Source organism: Chionomys nivalis, chromosome 24 (genome assembly GCF_950005125.1).
Source record: "Chionomys nivalis chromosome 24, mChiNiv1.1, whole genome shotgun sequence".
Classification (NCBI taxonomy): domain Eukaryota; kingdom Metazoa; phylum Chordata; class Mammalia; order Rodentia; family Cricetidae; genus Chionomys; species Chionomys nivalis.
Window position 1 is genome coordinate 8,424,231 of NC_080109.1, and position 25,369 is coordinate 8,449,599.

Consider the following 25,369-nt stretch of genomic DNA (forward strand, 5'->3'; position numbering starts at 1 on the left):
GTGGGCTAGCTCACAAAAGCTACGAACTCTAGCTGCAGAGGCTCTGATACCCTCTCCTGGTCTCTGCAGACACAGGCAAGCATCTCTCTCTCTCTCTCTCTCTCTCTCTCTCTCTCTCTCTCTCTCTCTCTCTCTTTCACACACACACACACACACACACACACACACACACACACAAACACGCCTACGCCCAGACACTAAATAAATTATTTTTAAAAAGAATTTAATATTTTTTACATTTTCTCCTATTTTCTAATGATCTGGTATAACTGACCAGGCACATTATCACATTATTGTTTTTCTTTCTACCATAAGATACCCCATTTCATAACAATTATTTATTTGATATCAAATTTAATTTCTATTCTCCATTAAAAGCAAGGTAGTAACAGTTTGTTTTTATTTGTTTTAGGGAACAGCTGACTCCATTTTTCTTTTTCGTTAAAAAAAAGTTAGACTTTGCTTATGTCCTTAGCTAGAGGTCAACCTTTTGAGTGGTTCTCCCTCAATAATCTTGTAGATTACACACTGTAACCTGTTTCCATTGCTCTGAGAATTGAATGACCATGTTTTGTGGTATGTTAACTATCTGATCATAAATCCATAACATGTACCCTTCCCATGATCATAAAAATAACTCCCAAACTCCATTTTTAGTTGCTTGCTCCCATGGTATAGAAACTACCTTTAATCTGAGAAGTTTTCCTTCTCCTACTGTGGGAAACCGAAAATACGGCCTGGTTGTTATTAATTTTTTTCCTTTCAACATCTCAGTGTTAGCTCCTGGTTTTTGACACTATAACAATTTGACATAATAATAATTTGTTTGCAGGTGTAAGTGGTGGCACAGCGTAAGTGAGCACTCGGGAGACAGAGGCAGGAGGATCTCTGTGAGTTGGAAGCCAGACTGGTCTACAGAGTAAGTTCCAGGATAGCCACGGCTCTTACACAGAGAAACCCTGTCTCAAAAAACAAAACATCCAAAAGCCGCTAAAGAAAACAACAACAACAACAACAAAACCCAATTATTTCTAAGATCTAAGCGCCTTTAAAGCAAAACAGCAGGAAACTTTTGTATCTTATTTCACCACTTTAATCTTGAATTCCTGTCGATGTGGGCAACAAAGTATTATTTCTTATTTTCTGTGCTGCTGTTATGCATTGTCCCTTTCACAACAGAGAAAAATTTACTTTTGTTCTTAGGTATGCTGAGCTAAGGGACTAGGAATCATAAACAACTCCTTTGTGATTCCCTGCAGACTGTACCATTAAGTCCTCCTGTCACGGAGTGCTGCAGCGCAGGGCATGGCAAACTTATTATGATGGTTTAGGATCATCAATTTGGCAAGCTCTGTTGCCATGTTTGTAAGAAAGTTTTGAAGCTGGCTTCATTAAAGTAGGAAGACTCAAACTAAATGTAGTCAGATCGGATCCATGGGCTGGAGGCCAGAACAAGGTAGGAGAAAGTGAACAGGGGCAACAGTGTTCATTGCTCTCTGCTTTCTGACTACAGATGTGGTGTGAGCATTTGTCTCAAACGTTGGCAGTCATACCTTCTCCGCCATGATGGGCTATGTCCTCAAGCCATAAGCCAAAAGACATTCTCACTTTCTACAGTTGCTTTTGTCAGGCCGTTTGTTGTACCATCAAGAAAAGTAACTAAGAGAATGAGTTTTTCCACTTCTTTTACTGTGTATCTGCTTCAAGTTTAGCCTTGTCCTAGCATTCCAAAATTACAATAAATAACCCTACTTTTAAAGATATCAATCTTTCTTCATTAATTTTGCCTCGTGTTCTGAAGTCCAATGATGCCACATGAATGATTTCTTTATTACTAGTTTTATCTGCCTGTTGAGGTTTCTCATAATTCAACTTTGCATAATTTCATTATTTTGGCCTTTTTCTATTTTCTTACAATTGCTGTCACTGCAATACAATTTACTAATCTTAATTTTTAAAATAAATAAATTTATTTTAAATATAACAGGAAAGTCTTTTCCTGCCTGATCGTTGAGATAAAGATTTCCTGGCCAGGGATTGTTAAAATTAAAATGATCCCGTACCTGAAAGTTATTGTACATTTTTCTTTGGTAGGCTTAATAACTATATCCATTTTGTGTGTACACACATGTGCTGCACATGCTTTCATGAATGTGCATGTGTGCATACAGAAGCCAGAGGGTAGCATCAACTGTCTTTCACATTCATTCTTCACATTAGAATGTTTTATAATATAAAACCAGTTTTAAAAGACAGGTTCATGAAATTAATAAAACATCATTATCTCATCTGTTTTGGGCATTCCTTTACAATTTAAAGGAACACGCTAATAACAGTCAATTTCCATGCCCTCTGACCCATCATTAATTATATGTTTTTATGGATTTGCCTTTTTTTTTTTTTTTTAGAGATTCCCTATAAAATTGGTCTACTGTATCTCACGGTTTGGTGGGCATGTGTTGAGTGGTTACTGAGGTTAGCATCTGCCAACACTTCACTCATTCTTATGGTCAAATAATACTCCACTGGATAGAAATACATTGAATTTGCCTATGAGTCAACTTTTATGTGGACTTGTTTCCCAAATCCTCTTGGGTGCACAAGTACAGTGTTATTACTGGGGTCACACGCTAATTTTGTAGTTAACATTCTGAGGAAGGATCAAAGTGTTTATCAAAGTGGGTGTGTGAAGCCTAGAATTCAGAGGCCAGAACAGAGTTTTTAATTTTGTCGAATTTTGCCAATGATTATTACTCATCCTTTAATGGATTCTTTCTCATACAATACACCCTACTTAAGTTTCCCTCCCTCTACTTCCCCAAGTTCCTCCCCACATCCCCTCCCATCATGATCTCTTTTGTCTCACATTAGAAAAAAAAAATAGGCTTCTAAAGATAACAACAAAACATTAGAAAATAAAATATAAAATAAAACAAAAATAAAACAAGGCAAACCAATAGAAGAGCCCAAGGGTAGGCTCAAGAACCAGAAACTCGCTCATACACACACTTAGGAGTCCCATAAAAATACTAAACTGAAATTTATTACACATACAGAGGACCTGGTGCAGCACTGTGGAGGCCCTGTGCTTGCTGCTTCAATCTCGGTGACTTTATATGTATGTTGTTTAGTTGATTCAGATGGACCTGTTCTTCTGATGTCCTCCATCCTCTCTGGCTCCTACACTTTTTCTGCCTCCTCTTCTTGGGAATTCCCTGAGCTCTGTGAGGATTGGATGGACACATTCCATTCAGAGCTGTGTGTTCCAAGGTCTCACACTCTCTGTGTGTGTTCATTAGGATTTTCTCTATATATAATTCATTTCAACTCTCAGTTTCTAACCAAGAAGTTCTTTATTTGCCTTTTCCAGTTTCTTCATTACAGGAGTGAACATAATTGAGAGGTTCTATATTCTTACCTTAATCCAGATACTAAGAAACTACATTTAGTCCTGCAGAATTATAACTTTAGCACTGAAATTTGTAGAATTCTGTGAAAACCTGATAAGTGTGTCTCATATGTGGAATCTGAACAATAGTATATGTAATAACATGTGTAAATATACATTATGTGTACAGTGTAACATGAAGAGAGGCAAATAAAAGGAATTGAGGAAGGAGTGCAGGCAATGTACAAGGATGTGCGAGTATGTATGCTTTTCTAGTTTTAATTCCAGCATGGATTTTTTTTTTCTTTTGGTGGTAGGTAAGCACATAAATTTAATGCAAAACTTCACAGCTTCCCTTTTGAATTCCAATTGTATCTGCTTATCTGCTTACAGGTTAGCCAAGTTATCTAGTATTTGGTTCTGGATAATTTTGGTGTGACTTTTCAAACTTATTTCAAAGTTAGTTTTTTATAATAAAGTAAAAGAAAAAAAGTTGAGAAAATTATCATCTTAGTTTTCTAAATGTCACTATGAAAACATGATGAATTTCTGTTGTTGCCTGACACAGCCCCCACAGGCATCCAGATTATATATATCTTTACGGTGTGGTTGTGGTTTAATTTTATGTTACAATAATCTGGATTAAATTCCACTTTGTTACAGTAGATTATTTTACAATATTACTTGCTTGTAGATCTTTGGTTTTTGAGTCTGTATTCAGATTTCCTAGTTCTGAGTTTTGATGGAGGTGGGTCTTGTATCTTATCTGTTGCTTTCATTGGCTAACTAATAAAGAAAACTGCCTTAGCCCATTTGATAGGCCAACCCTTAGGTGGGTGGAGTAAACAGAACAGAATGCTGGGAGAAAGAAGCCGAGTCAGGGGTCGCCATGATTCTCCCACTCCAGACAGACGCAGGTTAAGATCTTTCCTGGTAAGCCAGCTCATGGTGCTACACAGAATATTAGAAAAGGGTTAGATCAATATGTAAGAGCTAGCCAATAAGAGGCTGGAGCTAATGGGCCAAGCAGTGTTTAAAAGAATACAGTTTTCAGGGGCTGGAGAGATGGCTCAGTGGTTAAGAGCATTGCCTGCTCTTCCAAAGGTCCTGAGTTCAATTCCCAGCAACCACATGGTGGCTCACAACCATCTGTAATGAGGTCTGGTGCCCTCTTCTGGCCTTCGGCATACACACAGATAAACTATTGTATACATAATAAATAATAAATAAATATTTAAAAAAAAAAAAGAATACAGTTTTCTGTGTAATTATTTCGGGTATAAAGCTAGCCGGGTGGCGAGATGCTGCCCCGCCGCTCTTATTACTAGAGTTTTCAGTTTTTCTTTAACGATTGGCCTACTACATTATGGTTTTATAATCTGTTGCTCTATAGTCACAGCACCTCATATTAATCTTTATTTTTTTATTACTGGTACCATTATGATTCCTTTTTTTAAATTACTTTATTTATTAGAAATTTTAGGAAACCATGAGAATCAATTTTTAAAGAATAAAAATGCTTTCTTAGATGTAAGAGTAAAATGGTTTAAAAGGAATCATGTGATTGTGTCGCACGCTGCCTTTTTCTGTTAACTATGTTGACATATTAGGACAAGCAGTAACTTATCTTTTTGTTCATCTTCCTATAGTACCCAATCCCATGTTACTATATGACTAAGAGTTAGAAACTTATGTAGTCATTAACTGGGAATCTTGCCCCCTCCCCCAAAGCCACTCTCATAAGGGAACCAGATAGGTAAGTAAAAATGGGGGTAAAGAATTAACACAAAGATTAAAATTAATACAACACCAATATGGCCGAGAACGTTTGTCATCATCAGTGAAATTAAATCTTTAAGTTAAGGTGAAATGTTCAGTAACACTTGTTTTCATTTCCTCCCTCTGGAATTCTCCTCGGATCTTCCTATCTGAGAGAATAGTTCATCACAACTCTTAAGTCCGAGATGTGTCACTGGACAGATGAGTCACCCTACAGGTAGTGATCACTGCTCAGACATTGGCAACATCCTGTGTTTTAGAAGTGGATAACATCACTTTCTGTGGTGATACATTTTATAGGGCTTGCCTCTAAGGAGCAATTGCCTACTTTGTTTTGTCAGGCAGCATAGCAAACCTCCAACTCTTCTTAAAAGCAATCCTAATATCAAGGATAAATTATTTATTTATTTAATTATTTATTCGATAAATTACTGTCTTGCCATGGAGCTCAGGCAGGCCTCAAACTCATGAGCCTATTGAACACTAGGATTATAGGTGTGTATCACCATGCCCTACAGACCCATATTATTGAATGCAGTCACATAAACATAGATTCTTGAATATTTTAAGGCAGACTACAATATCATCATCAAATTTTATAGAGTATGTCACAATGAGAAACTGCAGAAAAGGAATTAGATTGCTGGCTAGGTAGCATTCTGGAGAGAGATGCCCATCACCTTTGAGGATTCCCTTTGCCCGGTAACTTGAAATTTGCTAATTACCCAGATGAAAAGTTGGTGTGGGAAAGGTAGACTTTGCTAATGTACCAGGTGGGCGTTGGGGAAAGCACTGGGTTTCTAAGAATGTGAGTAAAATTTAAAGCTAACATGATATGAATGAGTTGTCTGGCTACCATTACTCAAAGTTACCCCTAGGTCATGTTTCATCCCCCATCCCTTTGCTTCACACACCAAAAGTCCCTGATACCCCGTCTTCCTTTGAGGTTGTAGCAACAACAGGCTGTGGTCAGTGAGTGCAGATATCTGCTGTAGGCCTTTAGGAAAGCTTTTATCTTTTGGTTCAAAACTTCATCACCCATTCTTCCATCCTTGGACCAGAACCTGATATCTGAACAGATGGGCAAAGGGTTTGCCTTACACCAAAATGTGAGCAATTGCTGGGTAAAAAAACTGACAATGTTGAGCCTCTGTAGAAAAACCAACATCTACTCACCTGAATTGCTGCTCTTAAGATAAATAAATAAACACATAAATAAGTAAAGTAGGGATGTAAAATAAATCCTATTGTTTTATACCATTTTGCCTAAAATGAAAGCATTTGTAATTGAGGTATTTGTTTTTAAATTCTTAAATACTTGGCCAACATATTGGGAATACAGTTCTTTGAGTTTTGCTTGTTTTTTTTGTTTGTTGTTTTGAACTCACTATGTAGACCAGGCTGGCCTCCAACTCACAGAGATCCGCCTGCCTCTTATATGTTGGGATTAATGGCGTGCACCACCATACCTGTCAAAATATTTAATTTTACATTTCTATGAACTGATCTGCCTTCTTTTAAATGGGTATGTGTGGTGGTGGTGGATGGTGGGAAGGAGGGGGAGGCAGGCGCTGGGTGCCACAGAGTGTGTGGAAGGACCTGCACAGATAGATGACCTCGGATTGTTTATGTCAGGGTTTCTTCTCACTGTACTGCAGGCGGCCTAGGGTGCATGTTCTTCTGCCTTTGCCTCCCATCTTGTAGAAGGAACAGCCAGATTACAGACCTACAAAGCTCTCGGCTTCATGCGGACACTGTAGATATAAAATCTGTCCTTAAAATAACTTAGTGAGTCCTTTACCTGCCAAGCCACCCGCCCAGCCCTAACATGTTTTTTTGTTGTTAGTGTAAATGCACTTGACTTTTATAAATATTCTTTTTTTTTAAGATTTGTTTATTATGTACACAGTGTTCAGCCTCCACGTATGCCCGCAGGCCAGAAGAGGGCGCCAGATCTCATTACAGATGGTTGTGAGCCACCATGTGGTTGCTGGGAATCGAACTCAGGACCTCCGGAAGAGCAGTCAGTGCTCTTAACCTCTGAGCCCATGCACTTGACTTTTAAATAATTTACCCAACCTGCCCTCCCCCTTAAAACTACTATCTACTCAAGTGAATGACATTCAAAACAGAGCTCAAGATGACATCAGCCATCAGTGTAGCACAGACGAAAAATAGCAGCCAGATAAAATGACATATACCAACTGGTGAATTTGCTACTATTTCTCCATTTCTAAATCATCTAATCTACTTTTCTCTTTTGTGGACCACGAACAGTTGCCAGGCCCGGATGGAACAGGCCTATAATCCTCACACTGGGGGGAGACGGAGGAAGAGAGGATCTCAAGGTCAGCCCTGGTAGCAGCAAGCTAGGGAGCAGCAGGAGCTAGTGAGACTGGCCTCAAAAAATTCTACCTCAGGATCTCTTATTAATTCTTTATCGTTTTATACACCATATATGCATTATATATATGGAAACATGTATGTATGTGTATATATGCATGTATGTAGGTGGGGGCAGTTCTCAGCAGTCAGTTCTCCTCTACCATGTGAGGCCCAGAGATCCAAACCAGGTCATGAGGCTTGGTAGCCAGCACCTTTACCCGCTGAACCACTTCAACGGCTCTAGTTCTTCATAGGAACACAGGAACTTTAAATACAGGAAATAAACCAATGACCTTTTCTGACAGAGTTCATGTATGCCCCTTTTGGGTAAGACCTCGTAACTTTTTAAGTTTCCTGAGTTACCTGAAACAAAATATACAACATTGTTATGCGGCTGTGGGAATATTTCACTCAACTTAGATGCGGTAGTACATGGCAGAGGACTTATCATTCATGAGTTAAGCTGCTTTCAAGATAGACTAAATGATTTAATACAGGTAAGCAATTAAAGAATCTATGTCGGTAACTAGACAGAGGCTTCTTAACTAGAAGGCTGAACCTACCTCATAGACACTGTTTATGTCAAGGATTTCAAAGTGTTCTGTGAGGGGTACAATAATTACATGCTCCAATAACTAATTTAATTCAAGTGAGTGGCAAGTGTCATACTTTGTAATAACATGATACTGCATATTATACTTCATAATAGCATCCTACTAAGAGATGGAAAAAATAAATTACTTCTTCAACTCAAACAGTGTTGAAACACCTATAACCCAACAAAACTTAGATTATCAAACAAAGGGCAGCTGTGTAATGGTCTAAACTTATAAACCCAGCACTTGGGAGGTCAAGACGGGAGGATCATGATTGAAGGTAATCTCTGGACATATATTGAGTATCAGGCCAGTCTGGGGTACATGAAATGCTATCTTAAAATAAAGGATAAAAGAAATTAAATACAGTCAATATATCAATCATTTCTTATATTTCTGGGTAGGGTCAAGTGGAGGAAAATATGAGAATTTTCCCAGTGAGGTCTTCTCATTTCAAAACAACAGAAAAACAATAATCCAAACAAGGTGCTAGGAAAGAGATGGGCGACATTTGAGAGACGCTCACTAACATCTTAGCCTGGACCAGTAGCTAGTTACTGACAATGCTGGTTGAGATACATCTGAGAAAAACAATAAATACACTTTTAAAAATGAGCTTATTAAGGCCTTACCACATTAATTACAAGCCAGCAAGGAGCTCGCAGCACAAGACTCCGAGGCTAAATCACAAAGGGTCTCAAACAGTAGTTGAGCTGACAGGCCAGACAAGCTTCCACAGCCAAGTAATGCAGGTCAGAACTGAGCAAGGCCTCAGAACTTCTCCCTTCTTGGTGACAACTCCAAGGTAACAAACACATGTGTCATTCTTACTCTGGCCTTCTTCATGTAACCGTTTTGCCAAAACAGAACAAATGTTCTATTTTAAGGACTAAATTCTGGTACAGATGAAGCCTCATTATTTGCATCTAATTTTTCAATATTTCTATAGGTAAGAAAAAATACATGCACATGGACACAAACACATGCATTTGGGGGTAGTATAAGCTAAAGATATTCTTTAAAACGAAAGAATTAGGGAGGAAAGAAGTGGAAGGGCTTTAACTGGCATCTAGCGATGAATTCCTAACTACAGCATATATACTATGTTAGGCTGAGGTTAAGGAGAGGATTTGCTGTATTCACTCCAAAATTCAACAGTAGACAGCAATGATTATTCTTAGTACAGACAACTGTTGGGGCAGAGGGCTGTGTTCAGTGTTACATGAAATGTTAAGCAAAGTGAAGTCTTCTAGTTGAATTTGTTTGTAAAATGATCTAATAAGCTTAGCAAATAGCTGAACATACTACCACTATTAAATATGGCCTATGTATAAGGCTTTTTTAACATACACGTAAAAGCCAATGACTCTCAGTATTAGTCTGAAATATCCTCAATATCCGATGAGCAAGACAGTTATAAACCCAGCGAGCAGTCCGGAGCACAGTAATAAGCAGGAGAGAGTCAAAGGAATACGGAGGATTAATCCCCATTTCCAAGTTAATTTATTCCCATTAGCATATTAGCAAATGTTGGCTAAGTGCAAACACAGCTAAATAGCTGCTGTTATTAATTTCCTTATCAAAGAATTGTTTACAATTAACTAGCATTTACCAAGTGTCTAGTAACAAAAGATAAAAACTTACTACATTTTTAATTCTGACACAAATCATATTATATTTTTCTAAAATGTCAAGTCAAAAGTATCTAACACCCAACTCTACAAATGCTTAAATGATACAGGAGGACCTCTTTCCTCCTTCTGAGGGTAGGGTAGAAAAAAAATAACTAGAGAAACTGAAGAACAAATTTAGGCTTTACACAATGAAATTCAGTTTTAAAAGGAAGGCATTAGCAAAAGTCTTCCTCGGAGGCTTGATGGCCAATGGAGGAGCCACGGGCTTCCCTGGCTGGGAAATATTCACCCTGGGAACATCTTCTGGCAGAGCCATGCCTCTCAACCATATTCCCTACCTCTGGAACAAATTTAGAAATGCTGCCACCCAAAACTGTAGATGAAATTTTGCAGCCCATAAAGTGAATCAAATCTGGCTCGAGTCAACACATGAGAACAAAGCCATTTTCAGAATAACTAACTTACACAGTAACCATTCGGTGGGACCGACTGTCTTATCTATGAAAGCACAAATACCTCACTGTCTATGTTACAGTACTGGACACCATGTCTAACTAAGCTGGTGGTCACAGTGCGGCTTCCTTCTGCTGACCTTGATAGAATTTGCTCAACAGCAACAGGAGCTAGGAAGGATGCGTCTGGCCTGGACAGCCTCATCCTCTAGCTTCTGAGACCCACGCCTCCTGGAGAAGTGGAGACAGCAGGATCAAAATTTCAAGAGTAGCCTAAGCAATTTAATAACATCCTATCAATCCAAACCAAAGCAAAGCCTGAGAAAATTTCAAATCCCAGACTTAATGAGTTAATATTTCAGTAGTAGAGTGCTTACCTAACACACCTGAGGGAGGAGGACCTAGCTTCAACTCCCAGGACTGAGAGTGACAATAAAAATATAATGTTCTACATGCAAGAAAACGATTATTTATACATCCTATAACAGCAGAAAAAGCACAATGACCCAGATTTTAAGGATGAAATATGGAAAATATTAGCTGTAAGATTTAAAGAGCAAATCAAATCCTTATCTGAATAGACAATTGCTCTGGATCCCCAAACCAGTATTTAACCTTAGGAAATTTTGTAAAAATCAAAATTATTTGTTCTTATTTTATTGATTGTCTGTGTATGTAGCTTAGTTAAAGGGAATAAACTTCACTTTAGTTTTCATTTCTTTAAGAAATTTTGTCCAAACAATACCATGATGGATTTGTTCTTCCTTTACAAACCTGAACTGTTCAAAATTTAATGTCTTAATGACTTAGTGACTGACTCACAGCGTAAAAACGTAATGTCTGCATTATGGATGTAGGTCTGCAGAAATTTGTGGCTGAGAAAGGAAGACTGTACTCTCTTACATGAATTTAACCCAAAACATCAAGCATCTTTTCTCTCATGCCATGGGTATGCTTCTGAAGCATTTTTAAAATCTATCTCCCTGTCTCCCATCCACATCAACACCATTTGACTTTGAACCTGAAAGTCCTTTTCCTGTTGCATCAATGACAGCCACCAAACCTCCTGCTAGAAGTGTATTCCAATCAATTTACCCTTCGGAGTTTTAAATTTAAAGAGCGGTCCGAGAGCTAACCCTCTTTGAAATTAACCAAGTCTTCTGGCTAAAGGAGTCACTTCCGAGTAATTCCGATACAGAGAGACAGTCTGCACTCTGCCGTCTGTATTTTTCATCAGACCATACACTCACTCATAGCTATGTATATGCAGACCATAAAAAGTGAGATGAGCAGGAAAAATAATCTGCTTTTCAATCCCAGCTGTTAGATAAATTTATATAAAGTGAATTGATACAAATTGAGGGGCCTCTCCCAACACTAACCCAGAAGACATTTCTGATTAACTGAAATAGAATGTGAACATCAACGAAATTGGATAAAGAGTTCAAGGTGAAAGATACTGTCCAAGTATGATTTTGCTAATGATTTGCTGTCATAGAGAAACATGGGCTTCTTACTCCCAAAGTGACTCAGGAACCCGGTCTCTTCCACTGAATTCTTAAAAGGATCCGAAGGAAAGATCGGGTCCTTTAAAATCGCAGTTTCATTCTTTTAATGACACTGTAGCCTTATGACATCTCAGACCAGCGATGTTCACAGCTGGGGAAGCTTCCACATGCATCTCCATTTCAGACGCTTTGTGTCAATTATCTTCTATCTATTTTCTTGGTTACTGATTTCCATCAAAAATTCTTTCAAAGGGTCCTCCCAGTAAAGGCTCTGAAAGAACTTCACTGCCAGTCATGTAACATATTAATATTATATATATTATTATCATGACTATTATTACTGTGTGCAGGAAATGACCTAGAGACAACAGGTATTCGGTTTCCAAAGGAACCGGCAGTGGCGCCTTCACAGCTAAGACTCTGACTCAGGACTATGCATCTACATCACAAATAACAAGGGCAAGCAGGATCCTATCCAAGAGTTACTAAACTGCCAGACTGTATTTTCTCGTCCCCAGTCATGCTTTGGAGACCACATCAGCTAGCTCACTACTCCAACTGACAGGTCTCCAGGAGGGTACCAAAGCCAGCATCCAGCAGACTGTGGCTGTGGAGTTCAGTGGCTTCTTCTGCTTTTGCTGTCCTACAAGCTCTTTGCTTCTTCTCATACTTACCTGATCTGCTCAGTCTCAGCCTAGATATTTTTGTTGGTGTTTATTTTTATTTAAGATTTTTTTTTCTGTGCCCACAGTTCTTTGGCATGTGAGAATGTGGGAGGGAAGGATTAAATTAATTTAGTAATGTAGATTTCTCATTAGTACCAGCACTCTGCGGGACTGAAGCCTAAACCATGGAGAGAATACCTTTGAGCCACTTCATTTTTAAAAAAGGCATTTTTTGTGTGCATCACAAAACGGAATTCCAAATCCTAAAGAAAATCAGAACAGCACAACAACAGAAGAATAAAAGAAGGTCTTTACTGGACCTTATTGACCATTCTTAAAAAAAAAATCTAAAGTATTCTGACACCCTATGGAGCAGTCAACTGTCACAAAAAAAAAGCATCTCAGAGAAGAATATGCTGCAATATGGTACTGTGATTAATAGATTTTTAATCTGGGGCACTGTGTAATGACAAAAAAATGAACTAAGATGATAGACTCTTACTACTTTTTCCAAAATGAAAAAGTCTGTAATCTGTCCTGGTTACACAGAGGTAGGGACGACTATTACCTTCACCAAGGATTACTGCATAATTCGACCCATATTTATTACACTTGTATTCTAAAAAGTATACACACGATGAGAATGAACTATTATTATATGATACGATATATCTCTGAAATTGGAACCCATTATAACATACTAAAAGTTATCATTTTACACCTGCTCTCTTCAACAGAGGAAACCTCCTCCACACAGCTTCCCTTGGGCTCCTGTTTTAAAAAGACCAACAAACGTTGCCGGACACAAACGAGAGAATAAGCAGCAGCGATGAAGTACACCATATGTTCCTGTTGTAGGCTGAATCCAGGTCTTTGTTTCAATATTCCAGCGCCAGCAGCAAGGAAAGCGAACTAACAGCCTATTTAAATTTATTTTCTCATTATTGCGGTAAAAGTTACACTAATGATAGGCTCAACCCGAACCCATTCTATCTCGTTATTGGCTTCTGTAATCCAGATCTTTTGCAATCCCAGGAATCTGAAATACAATCGCCCTGGATAACAGGTCCGTAGCAGGACAATCTGATAAGCCAACACAAGCGGCAGGGACTAAAGAGAATAAAGTTGTTTTCCTAGTGAAATAGTTCCGAAGTCATTCTATATCAATAGCATTTTTGCTTTTTTACCAGCTACGCACCTACCTAGATGCCGTCTACCTGGTTCTCAATTAACAGCGCTTTCTTCAATCTTGCCATCTCCCAGAGCAGTTTTAATGGTGCAACTCAAAACAAAACCACTAACCGCGCCCTTAATAGCTCAGAAGGAGTTATCTTTGGCTTTTTTTTTTCTCCCTACTAAAGTCCAAAAATTGTACATCGTTTCCCTGAAAGGGTTTGCACCGCTATCTTAAACCAACATAGCACTTTTCCAGCTCTGCCCTGGCGTTCCTATTGTCAGATGCCTTTCACCCCGGGGCGGTGTGCCCGGCGCTGGCCAGGGGCACCCACGCTTACCTCCCGCACCCGTGCAATCCCGGGCTCGGGATGCTGGAGAGGATGCTCGGCGGGGTTGCGATAGCTCGGGATGCTGCTCCTGCCTCTCTCCGGGGAAACTACCGAGCAGGCTGAGCCCAGGCTCCTCCTGAGACTCAAGCTCCGCCTTTCCCTCGTCTAGTTGGCCGAACCTCGGGCTCCGGCTCCTCCCTCTGCCGTTTGCGCAGCCCGGGCTGCAGGCGGCGCGAAGCGAGGGTCTCTCTGCGGCGGCTTCTCCGGCCGCTTCCTCCCCCCCCCCAACCCGGAGTCGCACCTGGCGCTCGCTCCCGCAGGTCCGGCTCAGCCCACTCATCGGCTGGCCCGGTGAACACCGGGGTGGGCTGTCCTGGGTGGGCGATCGTGCTGCTCCGGCCCCAGCCGAGCCCACACCTCACCCTCCCTCCTCCTCCACCCCTCCAGTCCCCAGAGGTTTCCTCGGCCGCCCACCCAGGCACCCAGCCCGGCAGCCGGTGGCTCCCCGCCCTCGGTCCCCCGCCCTTTTCCTTTCCACCCATCCGTGAGCCCCGCCTATCGGCGGGCGTGGCGTCCGGGGACCGGCTTTGCATTCGGATTGGTTCAGGTGAGAGCCGGCCCCGCCCTTCCTCCGTTTCTGGGCGCTCTCCCTCCCTCGGTCTCCCTTCCTCCCGTAAAGGCAGGGAACTCTGCTCTGATTTGCTAGCCGAGTCCCCACCCATCGCCCTAGGCGTTCTCGCGCTCCCTTCTGGGATATGTGGTCCTAGGATGGCAGGAAGTGCCGACGGAAATGGCAGGCGGAACTACGAATGCCCATCGGGCCTTGCGCGGCTCCTGCTGGGCAGGATTCCGGACAACGCCTGGTTCCTCTCGGGTCCTTCCGGCGTCGCCGGAGTGAATTGATCCGGGAGTTGAAGAGGGCTCCAAAGGTGGGAAGTGAAGTCCGTGCCTCAGTTGCCGGTAAGGCGAGGTTTCTCGGTTCGGGTCCGCACGGCTCCGCGGGCGGCCAGGGCGGCCCGGGATCAGGCGGAGGCCGAGGCGGAGGGGCCGGGACTGGGCTCTGGCCGGCGGGAGGGCGGGCGGACGGGCGGGGAGCGGGGCCCTCTGGGCGTCAGCGAGGTCTCTACGCGAGCTGCGTGAAGCTGGTTTGTAAATGCCGCTTGCCCGGCCCAGCCCGGCACCTCCAGGAAGTCCGCTGTGGGTGCGGGCGGAGGGGAAGGGTGAGGTCGGCCTCCCGGGTCCCCGGCGGGCGGGCGAGGGGGCGGATGTGCTGGGGTGGGGTCCCCGGCAGGTGAGGCTGGAGCTGTGCAGGGCCTGGAGCGAGCGTCGGAGCCCGGCCGTCGGCTGCCGCGGGGACTGGGGTTATGCCCTTTGGGGGGAAGAGGAGAGCCCGTGTTGACAGTTGCGACTCAGTTCCAGTTTCCTGATGTGGCCTCTCTAAGGAGCTAATTCTGAACTCGCAAGGTTTGTCCCTCTTCGCTCTCAGACGGCTTTACTTCGGAACTGTGCCCACAAACGCTTTCACTTTGGGATGCTCGTGGGGAAACTAAAGAAATAAATGACGTGCCCAAGGTCACACAGATCTTCAGAATCTGGTCCGCAGAAAGTCCAGGTTCTGACCAGAGCTGTCTGCTGAGAAAGAAAGTGGGGAGGTGGTTGGTAGTGCTCTAAGAGGATGAAAGACGCTGCAGAGTAGTGTGTGTGTTTCTCAGAAACGCTCTGGAGGTGAAGAGTTGGTTTGTTGGCGGTGGAGTGAAAGCCTTCCCAAAGCAACCCCTCTAATGTTTGTCTAGAACGGAAGGATCGTTAAATATTTTCCCCTTTTTCTGAGTCATACTAAATGATAACACTTAATTTCCACGCGCCATTTTTAAAGGGTAGATAATATTTAGCAAGAAGTTTAGCATTGCCTTTCAGAGAATAGTCCTTTTCTATTTTCTTCGACTAAGATTAAAGGACGTGTGAAACTTTCACGAAACTTGTTTTACACATTTTCAAGTTTTTATTAAGTGAAAGGTTCAGTGCAGAATCCTGGAGAAGTAATAACATGGTCATTACCAGCAATGACTTTTATTTGGTCTGAGATTTTTAATGTTCCCTCATTTTCTTCACTCCATGTGTAAGTAGTAAAAACAGGCACTTGTATGCTTTCTCCTAGGCATCATCTGTGACTTAATTCATTCTTAATTTCAAAGGATGAAAAAATGATGCCTCTATATTGAGTAAAAAGCAATGTACTTGTTTCAAACAAGTGACTAATTATAGGTGATAGATATTATTAGACAGTTTTAAATAGAATTGTAGTTTTTATTGAGGTCAAGATTTCTTTCTAAGATTATGTCCATGGACATATACAGTTAGTAGGCATACTATATAATTTATATACTATATAAATTATTGAATACACATTATATACTGTAAATAAATATGCCATATTTCATATGTGCTTTGCTCGCCATGGTTATTAACAATTTGTTTGATTTTTTTTAAATGCAGAGCTTTTCTGGCATCAGAAGGATCTTGTTCTTCTATGGCTCAAGTTAATACGGTCTTGTTGTACTGTAACTTTTAAAGTAAATGGAGAGGTAGGGTAGCAAAACCAATGGGAAAACACAGTATCATGACCAGAGTATTACAAAGTAAGGAAGAAGCAACCAAACAAAGGAAACTTATATGGGGTTAATTGCTTTTGCAGCACATTAAAAGGGCGCTTTGGTTTGAGTGAGCCATGTATAAATCAGTACTGGGAAAAGAAGAATGCAAATATATTTTCTAGATGACTGTGGACATTTGCTGTTTGCTGGGAAAGATGGCATGCATTTCAACTGGCACGTAGCTATGGAGAGGGTTTTTTTGTAAAATTTTTTTAACTTTATTTTATGTACTTTGGTGTGAAGGTGTCAGATCTCCTGGAACTGGAGCTACAGAGAGTTGTGAGCTGCCATGTGGGTGCTGGGAATTGAGCCCGGGTCCTCTGGAAGAACAGCCAGTGCTCTAAATCGTGGAACCATTTCCCTAGCCCCCGGAGGGGATTTTTTTTTTTTTTTTAACAAAAAGGAAAAATTAGTTTTTGACTATTCTAAATGTATCTGTTCTGAAGTCCATTGTAATTGCAGTGTTCAGTGCCACAGTTGTGCTGAGATGAATGATGTTATTGATGTATTTGAAAATCCTTCCATCCCCTAGCTAGAGCTTACTAGCTTTCTACCTGTACTGTTCAGCTCTCAGTGCCCTCATTTCTTCTCGATAAAAGTAGCTTCGCATCAACTTTCAGACCCATCCTTTGCAAGGTCTTGGCGGTCTTCTATAGCTGTTTCTTTCTTAAAGGATAGTCCATAAGAGCAGGAGCTATATATTGCTTATCTTTGTAGTCTCAGTTGTTAGAGTGATTCAGTGGTTACAGAGAGTGGAAAAGGCTTGGGTTGGGTTAGGAACTTGCCCAAGGTCATATGACCTGTAACAGATCAGGTTATAGTCCAGGTCTTTTGACTATGGACCTTTAATATTATGTTCAAAACTTTGATTATTTTATGTAAGAAAAAGACTGGCCGTCACCAGTGTTTAGATGTCATGACCCTCTTATTCTTACACTTTTTAATCCCACCAGTTTGTTCCCTACTTCCTGAATGGCTCCAACCTTATCCTTAGTTATTGATTTTCTAATCTAAGATACTTCCTGATTTGGGGACCATTTTACACATTCAGATCTTTACCTGTCCTGTTTCTTCTCCCGTCTCCCAGTGTGGTTGATTTCTTGAAAACCTGGCTTACTCTAAACTCTCCTTCCCCAAACTGGAGTAGATTCCTGCTCTATCTTTCCCTTATTCTGAATTCTATTGTCAGAATAGGAACTTACTATTTCTTTACTAATTTCCTAATATTTTATCATCCTACTAAAAGTTGTCTGGGCAAGGCATTCTCATTTGTTATGGCTTAGTCTACTTCCTCTTAAACTATTTAGCAGTGAGTAATCAGTAAGTATTTGCAGAATGAGTGAATGAATGAATACAAGCATAGTGCCTCCAGTGCCATGCTAGGGACAAAAAGAAATGGATGAAGCATTTGCATCCTTCCTCATAGCCAGTTGAAAGAGGAATTTTTAAATGAATTTAGAAGAGGTATAAAGGAGTTAATGCCAGAAGCTTAATGTAAATTATAGAAAGGTCCTTTTTCTTGGAGATCTCTAAAGTCTAGAGAAGTAGTTTCCTTGTAGAAATTTAAAGGACTTAATTTCTTTTACAGCAAAATTTCTGTGTAGCTCAGCATTTTAGAAAACGTGCCACTGCCTTGCTTTTTAAAAACAAGATTCATTATAACAAAATATAAACATGGACAAAACTTTTAATGGATGCTATTCTTCCCTTAGATATATTCGATTTTTACTCAGTTATTTCTCTTGCCTATGACTAAGGACACCAACACTGGAAGTCAGCTTACACATTCAACTGAGAATACAGTCAAATGGCTGGGGTCGTCGAAGGAGCCAAGGCTTCGCTAGACCTGTCACCATGCTTCTTCGGTTTTCTTAGTTCATGGTTATACCAGGGTTTAGTGCAACCTTCTTGAGGGAAGGGGGTTTGGGGAACTTTTTTTTGCCCTTCATAAAAGTTATATTTGAGGGTTTTAAGATAATATTTTACCTGCTTTGAGTATGATACAAGATTAAAAGCATTTTAAAAAATATAGTAGGCTAAATTTTTGTCTGGAAAACAATAATTTCTCACAGTGCCATACTATTACAATAAAATACATTCAGCAGCTCTGAATTATGTATGTAGCTTTTTACTCATTCATATGTTTATCAGTCTACCATCTCAGAGTATTGTCAAAAGAGTTACTTTAAATTTTTGTGATGTTCTAAGGTTTATTATTTAATGTGTCTTTGCTTAAGTCTAGCTTGGTACTTTTAAGCAGTTAGTCCAAATGTTGTTTAAGTCTTCAATGAATACTTAATATTTATCTCATATGCAGTTTTTAGGAGATTAAGCTACATATATATTATTTATACGTTGTTAGAGAGTTTTAAGATTGTTGCAGTAGGTATTTCTACTAAGAATTTTTTCTTCTGAAACATTTAAAGATGGTATGATTTTTATACTTTATTACATTTGAAATGTTTCAAGTTTAAGATAATAGAATATTTATACACATTCAACAATAACATAAAAATGAAAGCCCTCTGTTAAGGCAATTAAGTATCTTATTTGCTGAAATTTAATTTTATAGTTCAGCTTTACATAAACGTAAGATTTCATTTAAGCTGCAAAGCACAGCTTGGCTGGCATCACACTATTAGTCTTACTTTTCAAGGCCATTTTTACATTGGGAGTATAGGAAGCCTTTTTTTAAATTATGCAAAAGTGATTTGAACCTTTTTAATCTCCTTCTGTAGTTACTTAGAATCTGTTGTTACTTTAGGAATGAAGGGGAGCACAGAGAATTTTTATTATCATTGGGTTACACTGGATTATTGGGTAAGCACTGGAAGTTAACTTTCTTCCCTCAGTCAGAATAGTCCCTTGGGAACAAGTTTACCATAGGCAATCCTTGGTTCATTCACCTTTGTATTTGTTGAGTATGTTTTATGTGTGAAATTGTCTACTTTGGAATAAGCGAGACTCTAATACATGACCAGTGTTTGTGCCAAGCCCATGCCCACCTACAATTCTTACAACCACCAGAGGTGGTAAGAGCTCTATTACCCAGAGTTTGTGAACAACGAAGATAAGATGTAGAGAAAATAAGTCACTTGCCCAAGATTACAGAACTCATATTTGCTTGGAATTACGTTAGTGGCTCCCAGAAGATAGCAGACATTTGATCATTTCAGTAAAGTGGTGTTCATGGTTAAAGGCCTCCTTGTAGTATTAGAGTTGCAGTTACAGAGAGATTGTCCCTAGATGTCAAGGTCATTTAGGCACAGTTACTGTTATTTAATAAGCAGGTTTACACTTAAAAATCTCCTGGGAAGTTGATACAGAGGAACTAACAGACCACTTCTGCATTACATCCAGGATTTTTTTCTATTAATGAAATAGATTATTTTCTTTTAGTTTGGTAGATTAAGTATTTGGTTTCCTTCTCAGGGGCTGTCGGAAAATATATTTTTTTTCTGGTGTTATATTTCATAATTCATCACTCAAAATCAGTGCTGAGACCTGCTCAGACTGAGACTCTGGCTGTTTGTCAGTGGCACGGCTCATTTCTTATCTCAGTCTGGGACTTGTGTGTGTGTGAATAATTACTCCCACTGGCCTTGTAGAGTAGGCACGTCTTAGAGATGCAGGAGTGCTCCTTTCTGTCACTGTTTCTCACTGGCTCTTCACTGCAGTCCTGACTTCACTGTATCTTCAGCTGGCACTGCTGACTGAGACCATACAGGGTTCCGTGACTGTACTAGGAGATCAAAATAATACATTCTTTTAGGGAGTCTAAACTTCAGTAGATAGAGAGGAAAGGAGATGTGAAGGTTATATCTTTGTTACTTGGACATTTTAATATTTAGATAGCATTTCATATACATCTGTTTGATTGTTTAGAGCCATAGCTGATATGGAGGGACAGAACCTGGTTTCTCTAATTTACCATGGGTCTCCATGCGCTGAAATGGCTCTTTCTGTCTTATTCAGCCATCCTACCTTAATTCAGGATGACCTGGAATTGAGCTGAGATTGGATTGAAGGAATGACAAAATCCTCAGATGTTACACCCTTACTGCCTTCTCATACTTATGTAAGGTACAACAAAAGGTACTTGGAAATGTTAAATGAGTCAGACCTGGCCTCTAGGCAGCAGTGGCTCTCTGTGGCACTTTATTGCAAGGCTTTCTTAATTTAATTCCAAAAGATTTTGAATAATACTGTGACCTTTTTATTCAGAAATACACATGCTTTGAGGGATGCCTTTATCCGTGTTAAAATGGACATTTTTATAGTATTGAGATTTTGAGATTCTACCTCAGTGTAGGTAGGTGTTCTTAGAAACAGTTTTATGAAATGAAGGTTACAGCAGAGCCTCTAAATACCCTATAGATAGCCATTCTATTGCCCTCTTTTTGCAGCTAAGATGCTTGTATTGAGATCAGTGAGGAGTAAGAAGTAAAGTTTAATGGTATCATCAGGAGAGACCCTTGCCCTCATTGGCACCTAGTGTTAAACAAGAGAGCCTCAGGCAAATTGTCATTTGGTGCTGCAGATTCTATCAGCATTTAGAGTGCCTTGTTTTGGTGTAAGAACATCAAATAAGGAAAAATGACTTTTCTGAGTATTGTAGAAACTCTTACCTATTTGGGGGTTATTAAATGAAAGAGTGGGCTTCTAAGACAAAGGAGTTAGTAGGCATGGTCCAGGGTGGTCATGATTAGAGAACAGAAACATATTCTGTGAGCTGTTCACATGAATTTCTAAGAACTTTTAAATCTTAAATGTTGGCAAAATTAAAAGGCAAGATCACAAATGCTGATAAAAAGGAAAACCGTCATGTTTGTCAATTAAATACTAAGTGAATGTTCAGCTAGGAACGTTATGTATTTGCTCCTACACTGTGAACTTCATGGCCAAAAATGGCACATGATCAAGAGGGCTGATAATTTAATTTTGTCCATATTTGAGTTCTGTTTAGTCAGTGGGGTAGGATATAAAAAAGATAACAATAAGAAATTTGTATTATTCCCTAAACCAGTGATCTTCAGATACCTAAGAGACCATTTGCTATTTTCCTTATTTCCATGCCCCGTCAGCCGGCTGATCTCAGATTCTGATTCTCTACTTTCGATCACTCTCGAGTTTTACTTGTAATATGTTGTCACTGGTCCCTGAACACATTTTGGTTTTCCTGTGCTGCCCAGTCTGCTTCTAGGACACAGCTTCCTTTATTAAACCAACTTGTGTCCATTTGAGAAAGTAAAAGTGGCTTATTGTTTTTTTGTGTGAATTTTTTTATTTCTGTTTATGTGCATGGGTGTTTTGCCTTTGTGTGTGCCTGTGCCACGTGTGTGCAGTACCCACAGAAGGCCAAAAGAAGTTGGATCCCCTGGGATTGTTGTTACAGATGGTTGTGAACTACCATGTGGGTGCTGGGAATTGAACCCACGGTCCTTCAGAAGAGCAGCCAGTGCTCTTAACCACTGAGCCATCTCTCCAGCCCTGAAAATAAAGTAGTTTTACACCATGGCTTTAAATAGTCTTAAAGTTCATTTGATGACCAAATTCTTTTTGTACCCCAAACTGAGAGTAATTTCCTGTGGGTGACATGAATTTTTATGGTCAAAGTAACTTTTAACTCTCCTTTGAGAAATGAGAGAGACAAGTTTTGGGAATGCGTGTGTGTAACGGGTGTGACATTGTGTGTATAGGGGATTTGACATTGTGATAATCAGCTTTAGATTGTCACTGTGCTGGGTATAGGAAGGATGAAGATGAGGCAAACAGAGAGGCAACTGAAGGTGGCGGAATTGAAGGAGACACTAATTCACCACGTCCTGCAAGTCAAGAGTTTATACTCTCATCTGGTTTGTCTCAACCTCCTTTCAGCCTGAAGCCATCAACTCATAGAGCATTGATGAAATATCTCTAACCATGTGAGTTAGACGTTTATTGGATGTCAGCCACTTCATTAGGTTTTTTAAATATACTTAGTACTCTAAGCAACCATGTAAGGTGAAAACTCCAGTCAATGTGTGCATTAATTTCTCAATGAGTTTAGAAAGTGACTAAAGAATTAGACAGTATAAACAGAAAGTAAAGAATTAAGCAGTATAAAAGAAATAAGCAGAACAAACAGTATGAGCAAAAATTTAAACTTTCTTCCAAATTTAAACATTTATCTCCTGCTATATCTTGTAGAAAAGTACTTCTTCCACTTCAATAGATTTTTATAATGTTCAGTAATTCCCCAAAATATGTAAGTGTACTATATATTTGTATATTAGTACATAGTGTTCTAAACATATTATGCTATGTATAGACATAGTATAATAATTGACTTTATGGTGAATCAGAGTTACCAAAGTAAAAATCCAGGCGTTCACGGCTCTGTTCTGTGCAGATTGAGCCATAAGTAGATAACACACAGAGTGAGGCAGGGTAACCTAGTACTGCTTGTAAACACCACATACAGCAGGCCTTGGAAGCATATGCATGTGTTTGGCTAACACTTTCAATCATTCTGGTTCTGAATTGTGAAAGATGAAGACTGGTCTTGATACCTATAATGGTTATCTTTAAAGTTTTAGAACTTTAGCAGTTCTTAAATGTATCACCATCTATAGCAAAGGAAGTTACTGGCTAGAGATTGGGATCTGGTACTGAGCTATAGAAAAGTTTATTCTAGCTAGCCTGTGCTCTCTTACCCTTACTATTAGGGCCACTCGCTTATGCTTTGTTTATAACAATTGCCTTAGTGTTATCTATGCTAGTTCTGTAGAGTAGTGACTTGCATTTTGAGGAGAGATAGATGTGTCATGGCTTCTGTGAGAGGGAAGGGCTAGCAAGTTTTAAATGCTTTTAATGCTTTATTAAATGAAAGAATAGTTTAACGTTTTGTTTCATACACATATACAGAGAGAGGGGAGATTTTTATTTGAAAACAGGTACTCTGCTGTCTTAAAGAGGTTTAAAATCATTATGTTTACCAGCTTTTTTTGTAGTCAGGGTTCTTGATACCCTGGAGAGTTGGCGATGGAGGATACCTAACTTCATTCTAAATTGCATGTGCATTTCTCCACTTGAACATAATTGCTAATGTTAATTGCTATGCCTCATATATTTTTCTATCTGTAATAATACGCTATCTTCACATCAAACCTGGAAGTTAGTTGCTATTAGCATTTACACTTGAGACAACTATGTTCTTGATGTTCTCAGATCTATCGGCAGCATTTCTGGCCCTGTTGTCTTGTAGACAATATTAATTTTGAAATCTGTTAAACACTTTCTTTCTCTAATAAAATGTCTGAGATAAGCTGCAGTTCATGGTCACAATGCTTTGGAGACATATCCCATCAAGGTAGGATTACGATGACACAAGATGGAACAAAGAACAAGAAAGAAGTCTATTTTAAAACATTAAGGGTCATGACACCTTTGACCTAAGTTCTACGAACCAGTTCCACTTCTTAAAGTTTCTACCAACTCCTAATATCACCTCCTCGGAAAGTCAAGCCTTCATCACATGAGGGTCTGAGAGACATCGAAGTTCCAAATGACAGCATTCAGCTTCTGTCCTGTCAAGCTTTTTGTCAACGTTGTGATATAAAATATATTTAGTCAGTCTCTTAGAGTCCCAAAATCAACTGTTCAAATCAAATTTCTCTACAGTTCAAGTCCAGAGTCACCTGAGTGACTCAGTTTAACTCAGCTGCCAGACCCTGTAAAAATAAAAAGGAGAGCCATATATACATGTAAATACTCTGGTGGAACAGGCAGAAGCTACCCATATCCATTCCAGAAGGGGGAAATTGGGGGGCTGAAAGCAGTGGTCAGCCTTAGTCACTTGGGAAGCCCAGCAGGACAGATGTCAAATTCCAAAGCGCAGGTTTTTGTGTCTGTTCTTACTTTTCTAAGCTTGGTACTTGAAAAGTTACTAGCAAGACTGAACTTAGAGATTATCTACTTATATCCTTAGATTGTTCATTCAAACATTGCTCTGTTCTATCTCATAAGTCCTTATGGGGAAAAGAAATACACAGGAATTGGAACATAGCTCATGGATTCTGCACCATGCTAGAGGAAGGTGCACTTTTTGTTTTGTTGCTAAATAGTGAAAGTGTAGGTTATTTAGAAAACCCTTTTTACCGAAAACCTTAATCAGTCCAGTTCCAAGAACTTGTGCTTGTTCATTCCCTTTGTCTGTTGTAACTGGTAGCAGTTTTAGAATTATCTCTCACGTCCCAGATGGAGTAAAGTGAGTCTGTTTCAAGAAACTCTGAGATACTGTAGCTCTTTATATGAGCAGACTGGAGTTGGTCAGGCAGGGTAGGAACCCTGAAGACTAAGTTTGGAAGTGGAAGTGACCAGCAATATATTTTATGCCTATTCATTCTAAACAAGTGGTAATTCTTTTAAACTCGGGAATATATTTCAAGCTTTTTTTTTTTATGTTAGAAATTAATGGTACGACTTTGAATACTCAGGGAAATAAGAGGAACATGCACAAGAAGGTTCCATTTGTAATGGAATCCTGCATCAGAGCATTATTTCTAAATTAAAAATTGAGTATCAGCCGGGCGGTGGTGGTGCATGCCTTTAATCCCATCACTCGAGAGGCAGAGGCAGGGGATCTCTGTGAGTTTGAGGCCAGCCTGGTCTACAAGAGCTAGTTCCAGGACAGGAACCAAAAGATACAGAGAAACCCTGTCTCAAAAATCAAAAAAACAAAAAAAAAAACAAAAAAAACAAAACTGAGTATCATTTGCCAGAGTTCTTAATATTTACAGCCCTTGGTGTTGTTTTTATTTAT

The 25,369-nt window shown here is 39.8% G+C and overlaps 2 protein-coding genes across 3 annotated transcripts in view; one reads left to right on the forward strand and one right to left on the reverse strand.

Moving 5' to 3' along the window:
* Positions 1–14,358, reverse strand: part of Serpini1 (serpin family I member 1) — an 80,398-nt gene extending 66,040 nt beyond the window's left edge. The window contains exon 1 of one of the 2 annotated variants that reach the window (XM_057757348.1): positions 14,214–14,358. The gene's annotated coding sequence lies outside the window, so the exon portion shown is untranslated. Of the gene's footprint in view, positions 1–13,921; positions 14,188–14,213 lie in introns of those variants that run through there. The other variant, XM_057757347.1, reaches the window with a different exon arrangement.
* A 384-nt stretch (positions 14,359–14,742) lies between these two features.
* The window catches only part of Pdcd10 (programmed cell death 10), a 36,207-nt gene continuing 25,580 nt past the window's right edge, over positions 14,743–25,369 (forward strand). Inside the window, exon 1 of the mRNA XM_057757063.1 lies at positions 14,743–14,872. The gene's annotated coding sequence lies outside the window, so the exon portion shown is untranslated. The remainder of the gene's footprint in view (positions 14,873–25,369) is intronic.